We start from the raw sequence: 17504 nt of genomic DNA on the forward strand, positions 1-17504 counted from the left end.
TCCACGCCCCTCCGCTGCCTCTTAGCCTGACATCCCCCTCTGGTCTGGCTGACTCCATGAGGCAGGCTCCAGAATCAGAACAGATTCAGGGTGTGAGTCCTCCTCCCTCGGCCTCCATTTTCTCACTGATAAAGTGGTTCCGTAATGGCGCTTGGAACTACTGTGGAGATGGGCTGAGCTGAGGCATGGAGTGTGCCTGGCACTGTGTGGGGCCAAAGGGAGCACGTAGCAAATTCAGTCGCCTCCCCTGATACCCACTGCTCAGCCCTGGGGACAGCCTGGTGTCTGTCTTCCTCAGGGAAACCTCCCAGAAACTGACTGGCCCTCAGTCCTGCTCCATGCCCTGTTCTGAGAGGGAGCAGTGAAATCTGTGGCCTGCCTTTCTTGCTTCCTAGTTGTGAGACATGTTCATTTTCACTTGCTTTGTGCCACCTTTCAGCAAGCCTGGGGGAAGGGGGGGAGTCGGAACTCAGAGAGCACGAGTCCACTGCCCAAAGGTGCTCTGCCTAGAATGGGCAAGGCTGGGATGGGAACCCATAGGAGTCTGGCTCTGGAGGCCCAGATTAGGGAAGGCTCTGTTTCATGGGAGGACCAAAGCTAACATCAGCACCCCTCATGGAAGGCACAGATGCTTGTTGAAGGTGCTGGCGGGGCCACCAGGGCCAGATACTAGCTGCACATCTGTGTGAGTTCACGATCATACCTGTATGCACACCTGCATAGCTGAGGTCAGGAAGGACTATAACAAATACAAACAATACTTGGTGGGTTGACCGTGTGTGTGTGTGTGTGTGTGTGTGTGTGTGTTACTGAAGATTTAACCCAGGGGTGCTTTACCTCTGAGGTAAAGTCCCCACTTTTTTTTTTTTTGAGAAAGAGTCTCACTAAGTTGCTTAGAACCTCACTAAATTGCTGAGACTGACCTCAAACTTATGATCCTCCTGCCTCAGCCTCCCAAATTGTTGGGATTACAAGCATGCACCACCACGCCCAGCTCAGGCTGACATTTGAAATCAGGCCTTCCATACCAACCACCACAGAAAGAGAGGGAACAGCTGACTTTTGCTGAGAAGGATGTAGTGGAAATAATCAATGATATTTTCCCTCCCTGAGCACAACAACAGCTTCTTCCACACATACATACACATGATAATAAAACTGGCGGTAGTCTGTACTTGTTTGTATCTAGATTTACAACATAAGCAAAGCTTTCTCCTCTCATTTCCTCCAGTGATGTATTTATTCAATGTTTATTTAGTGAGCATCTATTATGTGCAAGTACTTTTTGAGAGACATCAGTGAACAACATAGAAAAAGATCCCTCTCCTTTGGAGTCCAAAATGCAGTGACAGGAGGCAAAAAGTAAATAACGTATTTAAAATATATTGTGTGACTAATGGTAAAAAAGTGCTATGGGAAGAGAATAAGATCATGGCATTTGCAGGTAAATGGATGGCATTGGAGAAGATAATGCTAAGTGAAGTTGGCCAATCCCAAAAAACACTGATAAAAGGAGGCTGATTCATAGTTGGGTGGGGAGGGGGAGAATAGGAGGAGTAGATGGACTCTAGATAGGGTGGAGGGGTGGGAGTGGAAGGGAGGGGACATGGGGTTAGCAGGGATGGTGGAATGTGATAGACATTATTATCCAAAGTACATGTGTGAAGACAGGAATCAGTGTCAACCTATTTTATATACAACCAGAGATATGAAAAATTGTGCTGTATACATGTAATAGAATTGTAATGCATTCCACTGTCATTTATAATGGCTGCCACTAAATAATGATAGGCAAAATTGCCATTGAAATGTATAGTGAACAAATACAAATAAAAAACATTTAATAATAATAATAATAATAATAATAATAAGATGGTAGACAAATATTTTCTTTATCCTTTTATTCTCCTTCTTTTGCTTATCTCTACATTTACTTTATATTATGAATATCTCTAATGACATTTTAAGTTAAAATAATATAGCATTGTGTTCTAAAAAAAGTGCTATGGGGGACAATTAAGCAGGAAGAAAAAGAGTCAAGCTCTCCGGAGGGGAGGTTACAAGTTTAAGGTCACAGTGAGAAAGTGACACTTCAGAAAGCTCTGCAGAGATGGAAGCAAGGCAGCTAGATGTCTTGGGGAAGACCATTCTGGACAGACAGAACAATCCATGCGAAGTCCCCATGTGGGTTCCATGCTGCACCACAAAGAGACCCATGTGTCCTGTGCCACGGGAGCTGAGAGGAGAGGAACAGGATTTGAAGGCAGAAAGGAATGAGGGACCCAGGGTCGAGAGCTTTCGGCCTTTGGCTTGCTCTAGGCGACAGGGAGCCATGGGAGAGATCTGACTTGGATTAAATAGGACCCCAGGCTTGGGGCCTTCAGGCAGAAGACAAGGCTGTGCAGAGCAGGGGTCAAGGGTCACCTGCAGGGAAGACAGCGAGGTGCTGAGAAGGGGCTGGTTTGGGGAAGGGTTCTAGAGATACCGACCAGAGGTTTGGGGACAGAAGGGATGTGGGGTGCTTAAGAAAGAAGAGCCAAGGAATACCTTAGATGGATGAACTCCACTGTCTCCACTTTTACTGTCACGACCCTGGTGCAAGGGAGGTGCCACCTCTTCTTTCCTGGAATTCAGAAAATGGCTCCTTGTAAGGATTTCTGGTCTCTCCCTTGCCCTGCCCTCTACAATCTACTTTCAACCCAGCAAGGGATCCTCTTAAAAGTGTAAAGCAGGTCAGATCCCTTTCCTCTTCAAATTCTCCTTTGGATTCCATGCTATTTCAAAAAAAAAAAAAAAGCTGAGCCCCCAAGCTTACTGCTGTCTGCCATTCCATGATTTTTTCCTGGCTCCACCTCCATCTCTGCTGTAGATGGCTCTGCTGTCCTAGGGGCTCACCAAGCTCAATCCTACCTCAGGACCTTTGCATTTGCCATTCAGTCTGCCTGGGATGTTCTTTCTGTCTGCATTGTCTGTTTCTCATTTTTAAAATCATAGCTGAGATGTCATTTCTTTCAAAAAAAATCATACTGTGCACCAACACCCCATCTAAATTAGATTTGTCATTCTGGGTTTTCTCTCTTGGTTTTGTTTTATGCCCTTTATAACACATTCCATGGACTCTCTCTCGATTTCTATGACTTTTGTGTCCTTTACTCAGCACACTGAGAGTGAAGCCAGGGACCACACAGACTTGGCCCACTTGACCCATGTGTCACCCTGTCTGATTCCAGGACAGGCATTCAGCGTTTGTGTGTGTGTGTGTGTGTGTGGGGGGGTGCTCAGTGATTTATAGGCCTTTTAACATCAATAGCCAGCTTATGAAAGGAGTGTTTCCTCATTTTACAGATGAGGAAACCGAGGCACTCATGACCTCTCAGTGCCTCGGTTCCCTCATCTGTAAAATGGGAATAGCAACACTCATTTCAAAAGCTGGCCAAGATTGAAATTCACCCCACTCATGGACTGTACATACACATACACACAAAGGGGAGACTCTGGAAATAAACACACACACACACACACACACACACACACACATATATTTGCATAAGTATACACTAGGGATTGAATCCAGGGGTGTTTTAACACTGAGCCACATCCACAGAACATTTTTTAAATAACTTTATTTATTTTTATGTGGTGCTGAGGATCAAACCCAGTACCTCACACATGTTAGGCAAGTGCTCTGCCACTGAGGTACAACCCCAGCCAAGAACTTTTGATTTTTTTTTTTATTTTGTGACAGGGTCTCCCTAAGTGTGTTAGAGCCTTGCTGAGTTGATGGAGCTGGCCTTGAACTTGCAATCCTCCTGCCTTAGTCTTACTCTTCTGAGTCACCAGGATTATAAGCATGTACCACGGTGCCCAGCTACAAATACTTTAAATGAATAAAAGACTGAAAATGTTACAATGGCCAAGCATGTGCACACTTGTAATCCTTGCAGAAGGCTGAGGAAAGAGAATTGCAATGTTGAGGCCAGCCTCAGCAGTTTGGTGATGCCCAATGCAACTTAATGAGACCCCTCTCAAAAATATTTAAAAAAAAATATGACTGGAGATGTGGCTCAGTGGAAAAGCTCCCCTGTCCAAAAAAAAAAAAAAAAAAGAAAGAGAAAGAAAGAAAGAAAGAAAGAAAAAAGAAAGAGGAAGGATAAAAAAAAATGTTACTACATTGCCAAGCCTGGCTATTATGTGTTAAGACCCTATCTCAAAATTTAAAAAAAAATACAAAGAGCTGGGGATGTAGGTCAGTGGTAGGGCACCCCTGGGTGTATTGGTAGAATGTTCCAGTACAGAAAAAAAGGAGGGAGAAATGGAAGGCAAGGAACATTAAACTATGAGTCTTAAATTTGGGTTTGTCAGACATAAAATCCATATTTGATCTCCACTTCTTAGGATGATAAGCTGGGATGCACATTCAATTTTTGATGTGAGATTGTGGAGAGAACATGAGCTTTGGGGCCAATCTGACCTGAGTTTAAATCCCTGCCTTGCTGATGACTAATGGTACCTCAAGCAAGTCACTTCACATCCCTGAACCAATTTTTGCTAATCTGTAAAATGGGGAGTATAGTTACTCCTGATTCTTAAGGTGGCTGACTGAAGTGTGACTTTGAAAAAGCCTCTGAGTCTGTTTTTTTCTCTACTAATCTTTAATTTCATGACATTCCATGATTTTTGTTGATCTATGCTACTACAGCTTTTTAGACCCATTCAACCTGTCTATCTGGCCATACATTCACCTCCTCAGTCCTTGTAATCAAATACCCATCCACCCACTCTCCCACTCCTAACATGCACATACACACATACATGCATATGCACACAAATACATATATCCACCCATCCTTTTTCCATCCATCCACACATTCATCCATTCATTTATCCAATCCATTGATACTGATGAGGCTTTCTGCTATGTATCAGGTCACGGGCTGTGATAGGCCATGTGATAAGTCATGGTCTCCAACAGAGAGTGCAATACTACCTTAGTCTATTTTCTGGTACCATAACAGAATACCTGAAACTAGGTAATTTATAATGAAAATAGGTTTTATTTAACTCATGGTTCTGGAGGCAGGGAAGTTTAAGTTTGGGCAGTCACACCTTGCAAAGGCTATTCCATAAGTGCTGCAAAAGTTGGAAGGGCAAACCAACATGTGGAAGAGAGAGGAGACAGAAGGGGCCAGACACTACAACAGTCTGTTCTCAATAGAACAAATGCAGTTCTGTGAGCACTAATCCAGTCTTTCAATAAAGACATTAATCCCCCTTAAAAGACCCACCTTCCCACACTGCTACACAGGCATCCAAATTTCAACGAGTTTTGACAGGGACAAACTACATCCACACCATGGAAGACACTAACAAACTTGTAGCCTAACTGTCCAAAGAGTAGTCGAGGTCTCTACTGTGTCCCATGATGTCATGGGGAGTAAGGGCCTAGTGCTGCGTATTGAAGAAAGACAAGCCAGCTGGTCCACATGTTTTGGCAGGGTCCTTTTGAGAGCTGAGATGGTGTTGGTTCCCTTTTCCCTCCCAGTGCCCAGCATATAAGGACCACCATGTACTGACTTGCTTCTGAACTATGAACATCACCTTGAATGTATTTTGAACTTGAACCTATAACCCACAGAATGTGCACGCAAGATCAGATTTGCATTTTTGGATGACTTTTCTGATCCCTGGTGGCTACTGGGTTAGGAAGGGTGGAATTTGAAGCAGGAGGACAATGAGGAGGCTGTTGTATCACCAGTAATAAGACACGGTGGGCAACTGAATTTGGGTGACAGCATTGGGGCCTGGAGGCAATGGGAGTGACTCATAGTGAGACTCTTTTTGTTGTGGTGATCAAATAGATGTGGGGTGAGGGAGACAGAAATATAAAATATGGCTCCCAGGTTTGGGACCACTGGGGAGTTACCTGGAAGTCTTGAGATGCCATTCCATGGGGGCCTGAGACAGGGGATGAAAAATTAGGTATCAATCTAGTGGCTTTGACCTTCCCAGAGAAGCCTGCTTGGCATTTGCCTCTATCGTTAGCAAATATTTTCCTTTCTGCAGAGCAGCTCTGTCTTTCTTGGCCACAGAGGTAAGTGGCATATTGACAGGTCCCAGTTGCTAATGCCCCTTCTTTAAAAGGGCTTATCAGCCCCAGGGCAACCTGGGAAAGTTTTACTTCCAACAGTCAATCTCTCTCTGTGTCTCTGTCATTCCTCTCTCCTGTTTCTCTTTCTCCCTCTCCTCACTTTCTTTTCTCTTTATTACACACAGACATCCTCACACCCCCACTTACACACTCAAACCCACCCCCCACTGGGGCTTGGGAGGACACCTGATTATATATGTGTGGCAGTCTGTGAGTATACACATGGGAGTGAGGTGTAGAAGGGAAAATGAGCTTGAAATGAGACATTTTTAAAAACCTAGATCTCTCCTAGTGGCTCAGGAGTTTGAGGCAGGAGGATCAGGAGTTCAAAGTCAGGCTCAGCAACTGTGCAAGGCCCCAAGCAACTCAGTGAGACCCTTTCTCTAAATAAAATACAAAATAGGGCTGGGGATGTGGCTCAGGGGTTAAGCATTACTGGTTTCAATCCCAGGTACAAAAAAACCCACATATAATCAATAACACAACAACAATAACACAACAATCCCCAGGTCTCAGACCCTATGCTTAGTTAACAAGCAAAAGTAGTCCATAGAAAATTGCTGTCTGTAGCCAACGGGTAACTCAGGCACTCATTCAGCAGATGCTTTCAGGGGCCTTCTCTGTGTCCAGACTGGGTAGGCCAGTCCATAGAGATCACAGAGAAGCTGGTGAGAGAGACAGCCAGCTCCCTCAACTGCCAGCTGTGATCTGAGAGGTCACACCAGGAGCAGTGAGAAGGGAGTCCCCCATTGTCTGCCTGGATGGCAAACTCAGAAAGACTGCACCCAGAGGCACCATTTGAGGTGGGCCTTGAAGTAGGAGTAGAAGTTTATCATGCTGTAAGAGAGTAAGGGTATCCCAGGGAGGAAAAACCAGCAGAGTCAGAGATCTGGAAGCATCAGGAAAAATGGTAGGTAGTGCACTGAGACTGAGTGATAGCCTAGAAATAGGAGACTGTACTGGGAGGTGGATGAGGTGGAAGTTGGGGCCCTGGTGGCACACGCATGAGCTTGAATGGTGGACTGCTAATGAGTACAGCTCCCTCGGAGGGCACACTGACAGCTACCATCAACATTTCAGATGCCCACGTCCTTTGGCCCAACAGTTTCACATGTTGGTGTCTGCCCCAAAGAAGCACTTGGCAATGGGTACACACAGGAATTAGAGCACTTTGGTAATATAAAAGGAAATGTAGCCAGGCACCCTGGTGCACACCTGTAAGGCCAGGGCCATGGGAGGCTGAGATAGCAGGATTGAAAGTTGGAGGTCAGCCGTGGCAACTTAGCAAGATCCTACATTAAAATTTAAACAAAGAGAGAGAGAGAAAGAGAGAGAAAAGAAAAGGGCTGGGAGTGTGGCCCAGTGGTAAAGCACCCCTGGGTTCAATCCCCAGTACAGAAAAAAACAGAAGAAAATGTATAATAATATGAATAGCCACCAATCAGGGACTAGTTAAATAAGATTCTGCTCTATCCCTGCCAAGGAATACCATGAGGCAGTTACAGGAAATGAAGTAGATCTCTTGAGGGAAGAACAAGAGTAAATTACATTTTTTAATTGCAGCATAATGGGCTAGTATATACACACATGTTCCCCAGCTCTGTCAGCTGCAGGGACCTAGAAGCAATGACATCCCAGTACCAGTGACCACATCAAGCATTGGATCTTGGTTTCTAATACCATTCCCCAACAAGAGGGAACAAAGCTCCTTGGAGAAATGTCTGAAACTGGACAGGGGCAGGGAAAGATAAGGCTGGACTATCTTGTGGTGCCAGAGAAGAAGGAAGCATTCACAAAAGTGGGGCATGGGACTTGTCAAAAGAACACAGGAGCTAACTCAAGAAAAGTTCTAGTAGCCAAAGCAGGAACAATTTGAGCAGAAAATAGATAATGATAGCACTGGATATTTATTTATTGATTGATTGATTGCAGAACTGGAATTGAATCCAGGGGCACTCTTCCTCTGAGCCACATCCCCAGCCCTTTTTGTTTTGAAACAGGGTCTCTCTAAGTTGCTGAGGGTCTCACTCCATTGCTGAAGCTAGCCTCGAACCTGTGAATCTCCTGCCTCAGCCTCCCACATCACTGAGATTACAGGTGTGTATCCTGGCTCCCCAGCCTCAAGTAAACATCTCTTGATCCATACTGATGTAAATAATTGAATGCATAAATAAATAGAGAAGGGTTAGCTTTACCTTATAGTTAAGGGGAAAAGGGGGGAATAAAATATCACTGCTAAGATGTCACCTTAGCAGTGAGTGGTGATCCAGCAACAGGTGCTATCATTCGTGGGTCAACATTTGAAGAAAAATGGGGAGCAGGGCTGGGGATGTGGCTCAAGTGGTAGCGCGCTCGCCTGGCATGTGTGCGGCCCGGGTTCGATCCTCAGCACCACATACAAACAAAGATGTTGTGTCCGCCGAGAACTAAAAAATAAATATTAAAAATTCTCTCTCTCTCTCTCTCTCTCTCTCTCTCTCTCTCTCTCTTAAAAAAATGGGGAGCAGTTAGTCTCAAAGTATTTTCCCCAAGATATTTATTAATTCAAAAGGAAAATATGGTAACTTTATAGTGGATAAACCCTTTAGACATCAACTTAACTAAGGGATCAAGGAAAACACCACCAGTCATCAGACATGTTGATGATGTGAGCCTCTTGATATGGGGAGCTGAGAAGGAGCCAGCACCATTTCTGTGGCATTGCCCAAACTGCAGAGCCTCCCTCTGATCTTGAGAAAACACAAGGAAACCCACAGTTCTACAAAATACCTGTTCCTCAGTGCTGTCAAGGTCATGAGAGATGAGTATTGACTGAGGGACTGTCACCAATTGATCAGGGTCACAAAAGAGAAATAACAACTAAATGCAGTGTGGGATCCAGGATGGGGTGATGGAACCAGGAAAGGATCTTAGTAGAAAAATGGGAAATTCCAATAAGAGCTATTTTGTTTTGTTTTAGGTACTGGGGATCTAACTCGGGAGTGCTTTACCATTGAGCTACATCCCCAGCCCTTTTTTATTTTTATTTTTATTTTTAAATTTTGAGACTGGGTCTCATTAAGTTGCTTAGGGCCTTGTTAATTTGCTGAGGCTGGCCTCGAATTCCCTATCCTCCTGTCTCAGCCTCCTGAGCTGCTGGGATTACAGACATGCACCACTGTACCCAGCTTCCAATAATAAGATGTGAAGTGCAGTTGACTGTACTGAACTAATGATAAGTTCTCAGGCTGGATCATTGTGTAGGGTTATGTAAGATGTGAATATTAGGGAAGGCTAGGTTAGGGGTATACTGGAGCTATCTGTTCTATTTTTCGCAACTTTTCTGTAAATCTAAAATTAGCTCAAAATAAAAGGTTTAAAAAGTTGCCACATCGAAAATTTAGGGCAGATACCTGGAAGGCCTCATGGGAAATTTCACTGCTCTGCCTGTCTTTGGATTTGAGACTGGGAGACCTCCTGGCCTCAGAGCATTAATGCACCCACAAAGATTTATTGCATCATTCTGGCCTATGGTTGGCCTAATGGCTTATCTTTAGGCGAGAGAGACCCCCTTCCTCCTCTGCAGTATGGAGCCCTGAGACCTCCACCCCGCCTTGGGATCCTCATCCTGGCTGGCGGAGGCTGCAGGGTGAGGCTGTAGCAGTCTGGGGAAGGCTTGGCAGGCGAGCGAGAGGGTGCTCCAGAGGGAGGGAGGCTCAGACAGTGGTTAGCTGCAGAGTGGGGCTTAGCAGAGGCGAGGGGGAAAGGGAGGGGGCTCTCCTTCTTAAGGGGCCCTTTCATGTTGACATCAGCCAGCGGGAATGCTGGCGGCCCAGGAGCCCAGCCAGGGGAAATGTGAGAGCCCCCTTATGTCCCCTCATGTCACAGTGCTGTCTGCGGCTCCCAGCCAGCCAGCGAGGATGCACTAGGAGAAGTGTCCCTGTGCACCGGGGGCAGGGGTGGGTCCCCTCAAGACCTTGACCCATTCAGGAAAGGGAGATTTAAAGAAGCAAGTTTTAGACTCTCCTGGTGCTGGAGGGGAGAGTGGACTGGGCACCCTGTGGGCTTCAGGATCAGGGGTTGGGCAATTGGCAAGAATCCAAAAGAAGGCCTCCGGCCCACCCCTCCAATGCCCTGAGTAGCCTGCTTCTCACTAGCTCTGAAGGTGCAGAGCCTGCTGACATACTCCAGGGACAAGGAGCTCACTCTGTCCTGGGAGAGCGTAGGGTCATGGCATGGGTCCCACCTCTGGATTCAGTTTTCATTCCCAGCAAGGAAATATGGGACATTTGACAGGGGAGGCTGTGTCCCCACCTTCCCTGGGACACCCTCAGCCCAGGAGTGATGGCTAGCTGTGCACAGATGGTGCTGGGTGGACCTGCCAGCCCACTCCCCACCCCGGATTCTGTGTCGCTCTCCGCTGGCCTATAAGGTTCTCTTCAAACGTGCTGCCGCAGGAGGGAGGTGGGTGAGGCCAACATCTGGACCAAGGGGGCATCGTTGGCCCCCACAGCTGGAGCTACCAGCAGCCAATATTTTCCCAGACATTATTTGCCTTTGTAAGTTCCTGGCCCCCAACATACCCCCACTGAGGAGAGGGTCCTGAGCCTCCTCCCCACGACTGGGCAGGGAGGGACCAAGAGCGCCCTGGCAGGCTGGAGTTCAGATCCTCCCAGCAGCTTCTTCTGCCTGAGAGAAGGAAGGCCTAGCCAGCTAGGCTGTCCCTGCAGAGGGGTGGGCACGAGCAAGACAAGGCCATGGAGAAAGTGTGAGGAGACCGTGGACACAGCATGGTGCAGAGAGGAGGGGCAGACCTCTGGAATGTTCCAGAACCTTGCTGGCTGACCTTGGATCCGTCTGTTCCTCTGTATCCTGTGCCACCAAATGGGAAGAATTCCTTGCCACCTGATTGGAAATAGTCTCTGTTTCAGTCAGCTTTCTTGCTGCACTATGGAAGGACCCAAGCAGAACAATTGAAGAGGGGAAAAGTTGACTTGGGGGCTCATGTTTTTAGAGGTCTCAATGCATAGACAGCAGGCTCCATTCCTCAAGGTTTGAGGTGAGCTGAACCTCATGGCGGAAGAGTGTGGTGGAGGGAAGGGGCTCACATGACGATCAGGAAGCAGAGGGAGGCCCCACTTGCCAAATACAAATATATATCTATATATCCCAAAGAATTGGCCCATGACCCTCCCCAGCCACACCCACCACTTCAGTGACCACTCAGTCAATCATTATCAGGGGGTTAATTCACTGATGGGTTATGACTCTCACAACCCCATCATTTGTCCTCCGAACCCTCTTGAATGGTCTCACAGCTGAGCTTTTGGGGGACCCCTCACATCCAAACCAGAACAGGATCCTGCCACACCTATCCCCTCCCACGCCTGTTTGCCCTCTGTAGCATGTATCCCAACATGCACCCCTCTGCCTGAGCATGACCCCCAGGAGGGCAGGCAGGGCCTCACTTTACTGTCACTGCTCCCTGGATCCAGACCAACTTCCACAGCTCTTCCCTAGCTTGCCACTCATTCCCTCTGCTTCAAGTGACATTGTGGATGGGGGTCATAGAAGGAGAGACCATGTTCTGTGGTGGCAGGCTCTGGCCAGAGGAGTCTTCTCCTGGGGCACAGTGAGTCCCAGGTGGGCACTAGGGTGGGAAAGACTGGACCACAGCCCCTGGGGAGGGATCCAGGCCTGGGATGGCTGCCAGGACACCAGCCCCATAAGACGGCTGCTCCAATTCAGTCTCAATATGGGCTCTGGGACTCCTCCAGGAATCCCCGGCACCAAGCTTGGGGACCTGGCTTGGAAAGGGGACTCCAATACTATTTGATGATTAGAGGCAATTAATTCTTAATTGTTTTGTGCCCACCTTGGCATTTTCCTGTTTGGGACTTTTGAAAGTTCCTCTTGAGATGTCCTGACACATTCTAACATGGGCATTGCCATTTCCCACAGGCCAACTATGCTTTCTGAATCATTCCATTATGCCTTCATGATAACAGAGTATGCATTCACATGAGGATCCAGATTCAGAGATGTCCAGTAACTTACCTAAGGTCACACAGCCCCAATGTTACAGAACCAAGATTTGAGCCCAGGTTCAAGGTTTCCTCTTTACTCTGCTGCCTTCTGTAAAAGATGTTCCAAGTTCTCATTTGATTTCCCAGGACACTTGGGTCCCAGACTCCATTGTATCTGTACATTCTTGCTATATCACTGCATCCTCAACCCCAACCTGGTTGATGAGCATGGCAGACAACATGAGCCTGATTTCACAGACCAGAGAGGAGCCTGTAGCCACCCAACCTCTAAATGGCAGCATGGGAACTAAGCTCAGGTGAGCCTCATGTTGGAGCATTGCCCTTGACCTTCTACCAGGCTGGGACTAAGCTTTCAGGTCTCATTGGCTGGCCCAGGGCTCCTGACTTCCAGCCTGCATTAACACACCATGATAGAAGCTTCCCAGGGCCCTCACCCTGGACAGAGCCTGCTCCTTTTACCCCATCCATAGGGTCATTTCAGAGACCCCTGCTGGCCCTCCAGTGAAGAGGCAAAGTGTGTCCAGGCTGCCAGGGCACAGGCAGACAAGGTAAACGTTAGGGTACTATGGAGCACCCACAAAATACTCAGACTCAAGGCAGCTGCATCTTAACTTTTGTTGAAAGCCAAGCATGCATCCAAAGAATATTTACTGCATCTCTGCAATATGCTGACATTTCATGAAATCATTATTTTTATTTTGTGGAATTGGGGATCAAACCCACAGGTGCCTTTATCACTGAGCCTTATAACCCTGGCCCTTTTTACTTTTTTATTTATTTATTTTTTTTTTTTTATTTTGAGGATCTCACTAAGTTGCCCAAGCTGACCTGAAGCTTTTGATCCTCCTATCTCAGCCTCCTGATTCACTGGGGTTACCAGGAATATGCTTTTTTGAATCTGAAATACTTTTTTGAAAAGGCATGAATTAGTCCAGTGCTTGCTATGTGGGATATAGTCACCGCACACAATCCATGTGGATCTTTACAGAGTCTTGAAAGAGGGACTACAGATATCACCCCCATTTTGCAGATAGGTAGAGGGAGGGTCAGAAGAGCCAAGCCACATGTCCAGGATCTCCAAGGTAGCAAGTGGCAGGGAAGGGGATAGAACCCAGGGTTTCCGAACTAAAAAGTCTATGTCCCTCATGCCTAAGTCTATGTCCCTCAGCTTTGGAGGCTGAGGCAGGAGGATTGCAAGTTCAAAGCCAGCCTCAGCAACTTAGCAAGACGCTAGGCAACTCAGCAAGACCCTATCTCTAAATAAAATATAAGAAGAGCTGAGGATGTGGCTCAGTGGTTGAGTGCCCCTGAGTCCAATCCCCAGTACAAAAAAAAAGTCTATGTTCTTAAGCCATGTGCTGCTTGTCCCTTTCTATGAGTGGAGGGCTCTGAACTTCAGCCTCTCCTCCTCAGACATGCTTTGAGGAGCACATCCTACTGTCCCATGTCTCCACATCCTCACTGGACAAGTGGGAGGAGCCCTGGGGAGGCTCCTAAGCAGGCCCCTGGCTGTGTGGGTGGACCCAGGATGCTCCCCCTTGTCACACCAAGTTCAACCAACAGGTCCCATTCTGGGGGTGCCAGGATGATGGGAGCCCAGCTGTCCACCTTCCCCAGGACTCCACTCTTCCCCATCCCATGGTCATGTTCAGGGAGCAAGAAATGGACATCTTGGAGTGAGAGGGGACCAGGGAAGAGGTGCAGGCAGCCTCGAGGCCACGAGGGCAGGGAACCCAGAGGGCTTCCTGGAGGGGGCGACTAGGGGTCCTTGCTAAGGGGCGAGTTGGGGGCAGGGAACAGCCTGGACAAAGGCCGAGAGGTGGGGCCACGAGCGGATGTGAGAGGCTGGACTGGTGGAGAGGAAGGGGAGGGACGGGCGGATGCTTCTAGAACAGGCCTCCCGAGTGGCAGCCCCTGTCCTCTCCATGCGCGCCCACTGATAAGGCCTGGGCAAGGGCGACTGGGCGAGGAGGGATGCCCGAGGCTCACTCATTGCCCAGGGCCCTGGCGGGGAAGCCACTACGAGGGCAGGACAGCAGGGTCCCCTGAGTGTTGTCCTGGGTGACAAAGGCAGGCTGGGGGCAGGAGGGACTGGAGAGGGTGACATTCTCCATCGAGGTCGCCCGTGGCCTGCTCCCCCAGCACCCAGGGGGACACAGGACAGCTGTGCAAACACTGTTTAGGGAGTGGGGCACCACCAGGTGGGGTCCCGGGAGGTGGGGAGGTCACAGTGACTGGGTTCACGATGCCCCGTGGGTTTGGCACGTGCTACACGGGCACTTGCTGGGAGTGTGGGACGCAGGTCGGAACGAGGGTCTGTCCCCTGCACATAAATGTGCACGTGCCTAAGACAGAACGTGTGTGTGTGTGTGTGTGTGTGTGTGTGTGTGTGTGGTGGGGGGTGCGCATGCATCCCGGGGTGGGTGCCCACGGTCTGCGCATGTGCAGGTGGACCACCCCTGACAGCCCCTCCTGCACATGTGCTGATGCTGCTGCAGGGGTGTGACATCCACCTCGTGAGTGTGCCCTGGCCCACGTGTGTGTGTGTGTGTGTGTGTGTGTGTGTGTGTGTGTGCGTGCCTACTGCACTAGGAGGGCAGGGTAAGAGGCCGTCACGGTGGAGGCCCAAGAATCCCCAGGGCGCTGTACCTGTCGGTGCCCCGGGGAGTCCCCGGGACGAGCCCCTTCGCCCCTTGCCTTGGAGAGGGTGCATGGGTGGCCCCAGGTACTCCCTAGAATGGTCTCCGTGGACATCTGTCCCACACCGCTGCACCCCACCCCTAGCTGCGCCCAGCTCCAGGGGGGCAAGTGATGGTGGGGGCAGGTGGCAGTGGGGCGGGCACGAGGCGGGGTCCGTGTGCGTTCCTGAGCCCGCAGCCTGCTGGAAAGCTGAGGGGACATGGACCCCTGGTCGCCACTGGCCAGAGCCCCTGCCTGCCCTCCCAGGACAGTCCCACAGAGCCACCAGAGCCCAGCCAGAGGAGACCCTGACCTAGAAGTTGGGGCACCCCGGGCCCGTGGCCTGCCCCCTGCCCGCCCCTTCTCACCTCGAACTCCTTCTTGGTGGAGGGGACACCGAGCCACAGCTGTTGGGCAACGGAGGAGCTGAGCCCCCCAGGTTTAGAGGAGATGGAGGGGACAGATGTGGCTCCTCTCTCCTCCTGTCTCTGGGTCTCTCCAGCCAGTCACGCCCCCTCCTGCTCACACACTTTTTAAAATGTCAACAGACTGTCACTCACTTTTCTTGTTATACTTTTTAAAATGAGCGTTTCCTCTAGTCCATGGCGGGAGGTGACACTGGAGTGACGGGCTTGGCTTTATTCCTGTGGAGAGGAGATGGAGTGTGGAGAGCTCATCAGCTTTCATAGGAACTATCTTATTTATAAGGATTTTCCTAATGTCATGAAGGTGCCACGCCTGGCTTCTTTATGCCCACTCTGGAGAGAAAGGGGACTGAGAATGGCCGAGTTGGGGTTGCATTTCTTTTCCCCGAAGCCCAGAATCCTAGAGGAAGTGACCTTCAGCAGTGTAATTCAACAGTTTCTAACTGCACACTGCTGGAGGTGGGGAGCTCACTCCCGACCAAGATGGCCCATCTCAGGTCCAGTCTCTTTTCCTCCCCTCATGGGTCCTGGCTCTGTTCTCTGGAGGGAGGGAGGAAATCTCTCCAGAATCCCACTTAGGGTCCTCCTAGGGATCCCTTCCTGCTCTGAAATAGCCCCCTTAGTCTTTTGAATCTCTGTCCATCCCTTCACCTACTTACTGAGTCTCCAAAATATATCCAGAATTCTCTTCCCCAAGATCAGGAAGACCACTTGAAACTTCTGTGTTACCAAGACCAGTGTCTCCCAAGGTCACTTCTGAAATGTCTTCATTCTGGTCACACTTATAAGGATCTCATGTTCAAATTAATGTTGGAAGTGCTGGGTTAAAGAAATATTAGAAACTTCCTTTGCAGAAGGACTTATCAGGGCCTTATATGACTCATGTACCTGGGACTCTCCAAAACAGATACAGGAGGTTGAGTTTGGGTGGGTCTGGACTTGTCAGAAAGTCATGCTAGAAGGGACAGGTAAACTGCTCTAGAGGCAGACCTGGGTTAGAATTCGAGCTCTGCCATGTATTACCTTCGGGACCTGGAAATGCCTTTACCACTCTGACCTTCAGACTCTTCATCTGTAATGTGAAAGAGCTTCATCTCTGTGCCTTGCTTCTTCGACAGGTGGAACACAAGGGAAAGAAGTTAATCAGCTCCCAAACTGCCTCATCTGGTGCAGCTATCCCCAGGCACAGCCTGTCTCAAGTCCTTACCACGTGGCCTAGACTCTGGAGTCTCCCTGGAGTCTCTTCCTCATCTGTAGGTGCACAGGATCCCATGCCTCCGCCTCAGGGGATCACCAGGATGAGGCTGGATCCCAGCTGACAGGGTCTGAAGATCTCGGCACTGCCTGAGTCGGACTCCATGGTCCCCGTGTGCATCCACCCACCCATCTGTCTATCCATCTGTCCACCTATCCACCCATCTACCATCTGTCCATCTGTCCATCCATCCACCCATCCATCCATTCTAACTGCCTGGGACCCCTGGGTACCGGGAAGGACCCAGGAGGGTAGTGAGGAGAGGAGTGAAGTCTGACGGTCTGGTGGGGGAGAAGTGGACATGAGCTCCTCCACGTCATCGTGATAATTTCTCCCTTACCAGGGAGCTGAGGCCTAATGGAGCACGAGGGCAGACAAGACAGGGAGGGCTTCCCAAGGAAGTGGCACTCTCCCCGGAATCCAAAGGATGAACCATCTGTAAGGGAGTGAACAGGAGGAGGGAAGCGCGCAAGGCGGCCACTGGGAGTAGCATGTGCAAGGGTCCTGTGGTGACCAGAAGCCTGCTGAGTGGGTCCTCGGAGGAAGAAGTTCCACCATGGGTGGTGGATGGTGATGGAGAGAGAGTGGGTACCAGGGAATGGTAGGGGTTGGTCTTGTGATTACAGGAGAATTTTGGCCTTTATTCTGAGATTCTAGAAGCTGCGGAAGGATAAGAAAGGTCAGACCCCGGTTTTTGAGTTCTCCCCCCACTAGCCCAGACCTGGGGTGAACAGTGGCCTCAGGGTGGGGGACACACACAGTCTATCTTTCCAGGTCAAACTGCCTGCCAGGGCACCCCCAGGACACAGCTGCAGCCCTAAGAGCCCACTGGGAGACAGGGAGCCCAGACGCCCCCAGGCCCGTGGGCCTAATTCCCCAGGGGTATGTAAATGTATGCAAATCACCTCCAGGAGCAGGGATATCAGAGCATTAGCATCCCCCCAGGGGGAGGCCTCATGAAAATGCCTGGG

This window comes from Spermophilus citellus, assembly GCF_964194105.1.
Source record: "Spermophilus citellus genome assembly, chromosome: 14".
In the NCBI taxonomy this organism is placed as follows: Eukaryota; Metazoa; Chordata; class Mammalia; order Rodentia; family Sciuridae; genus Spermophilus; species Spermophilus citellus.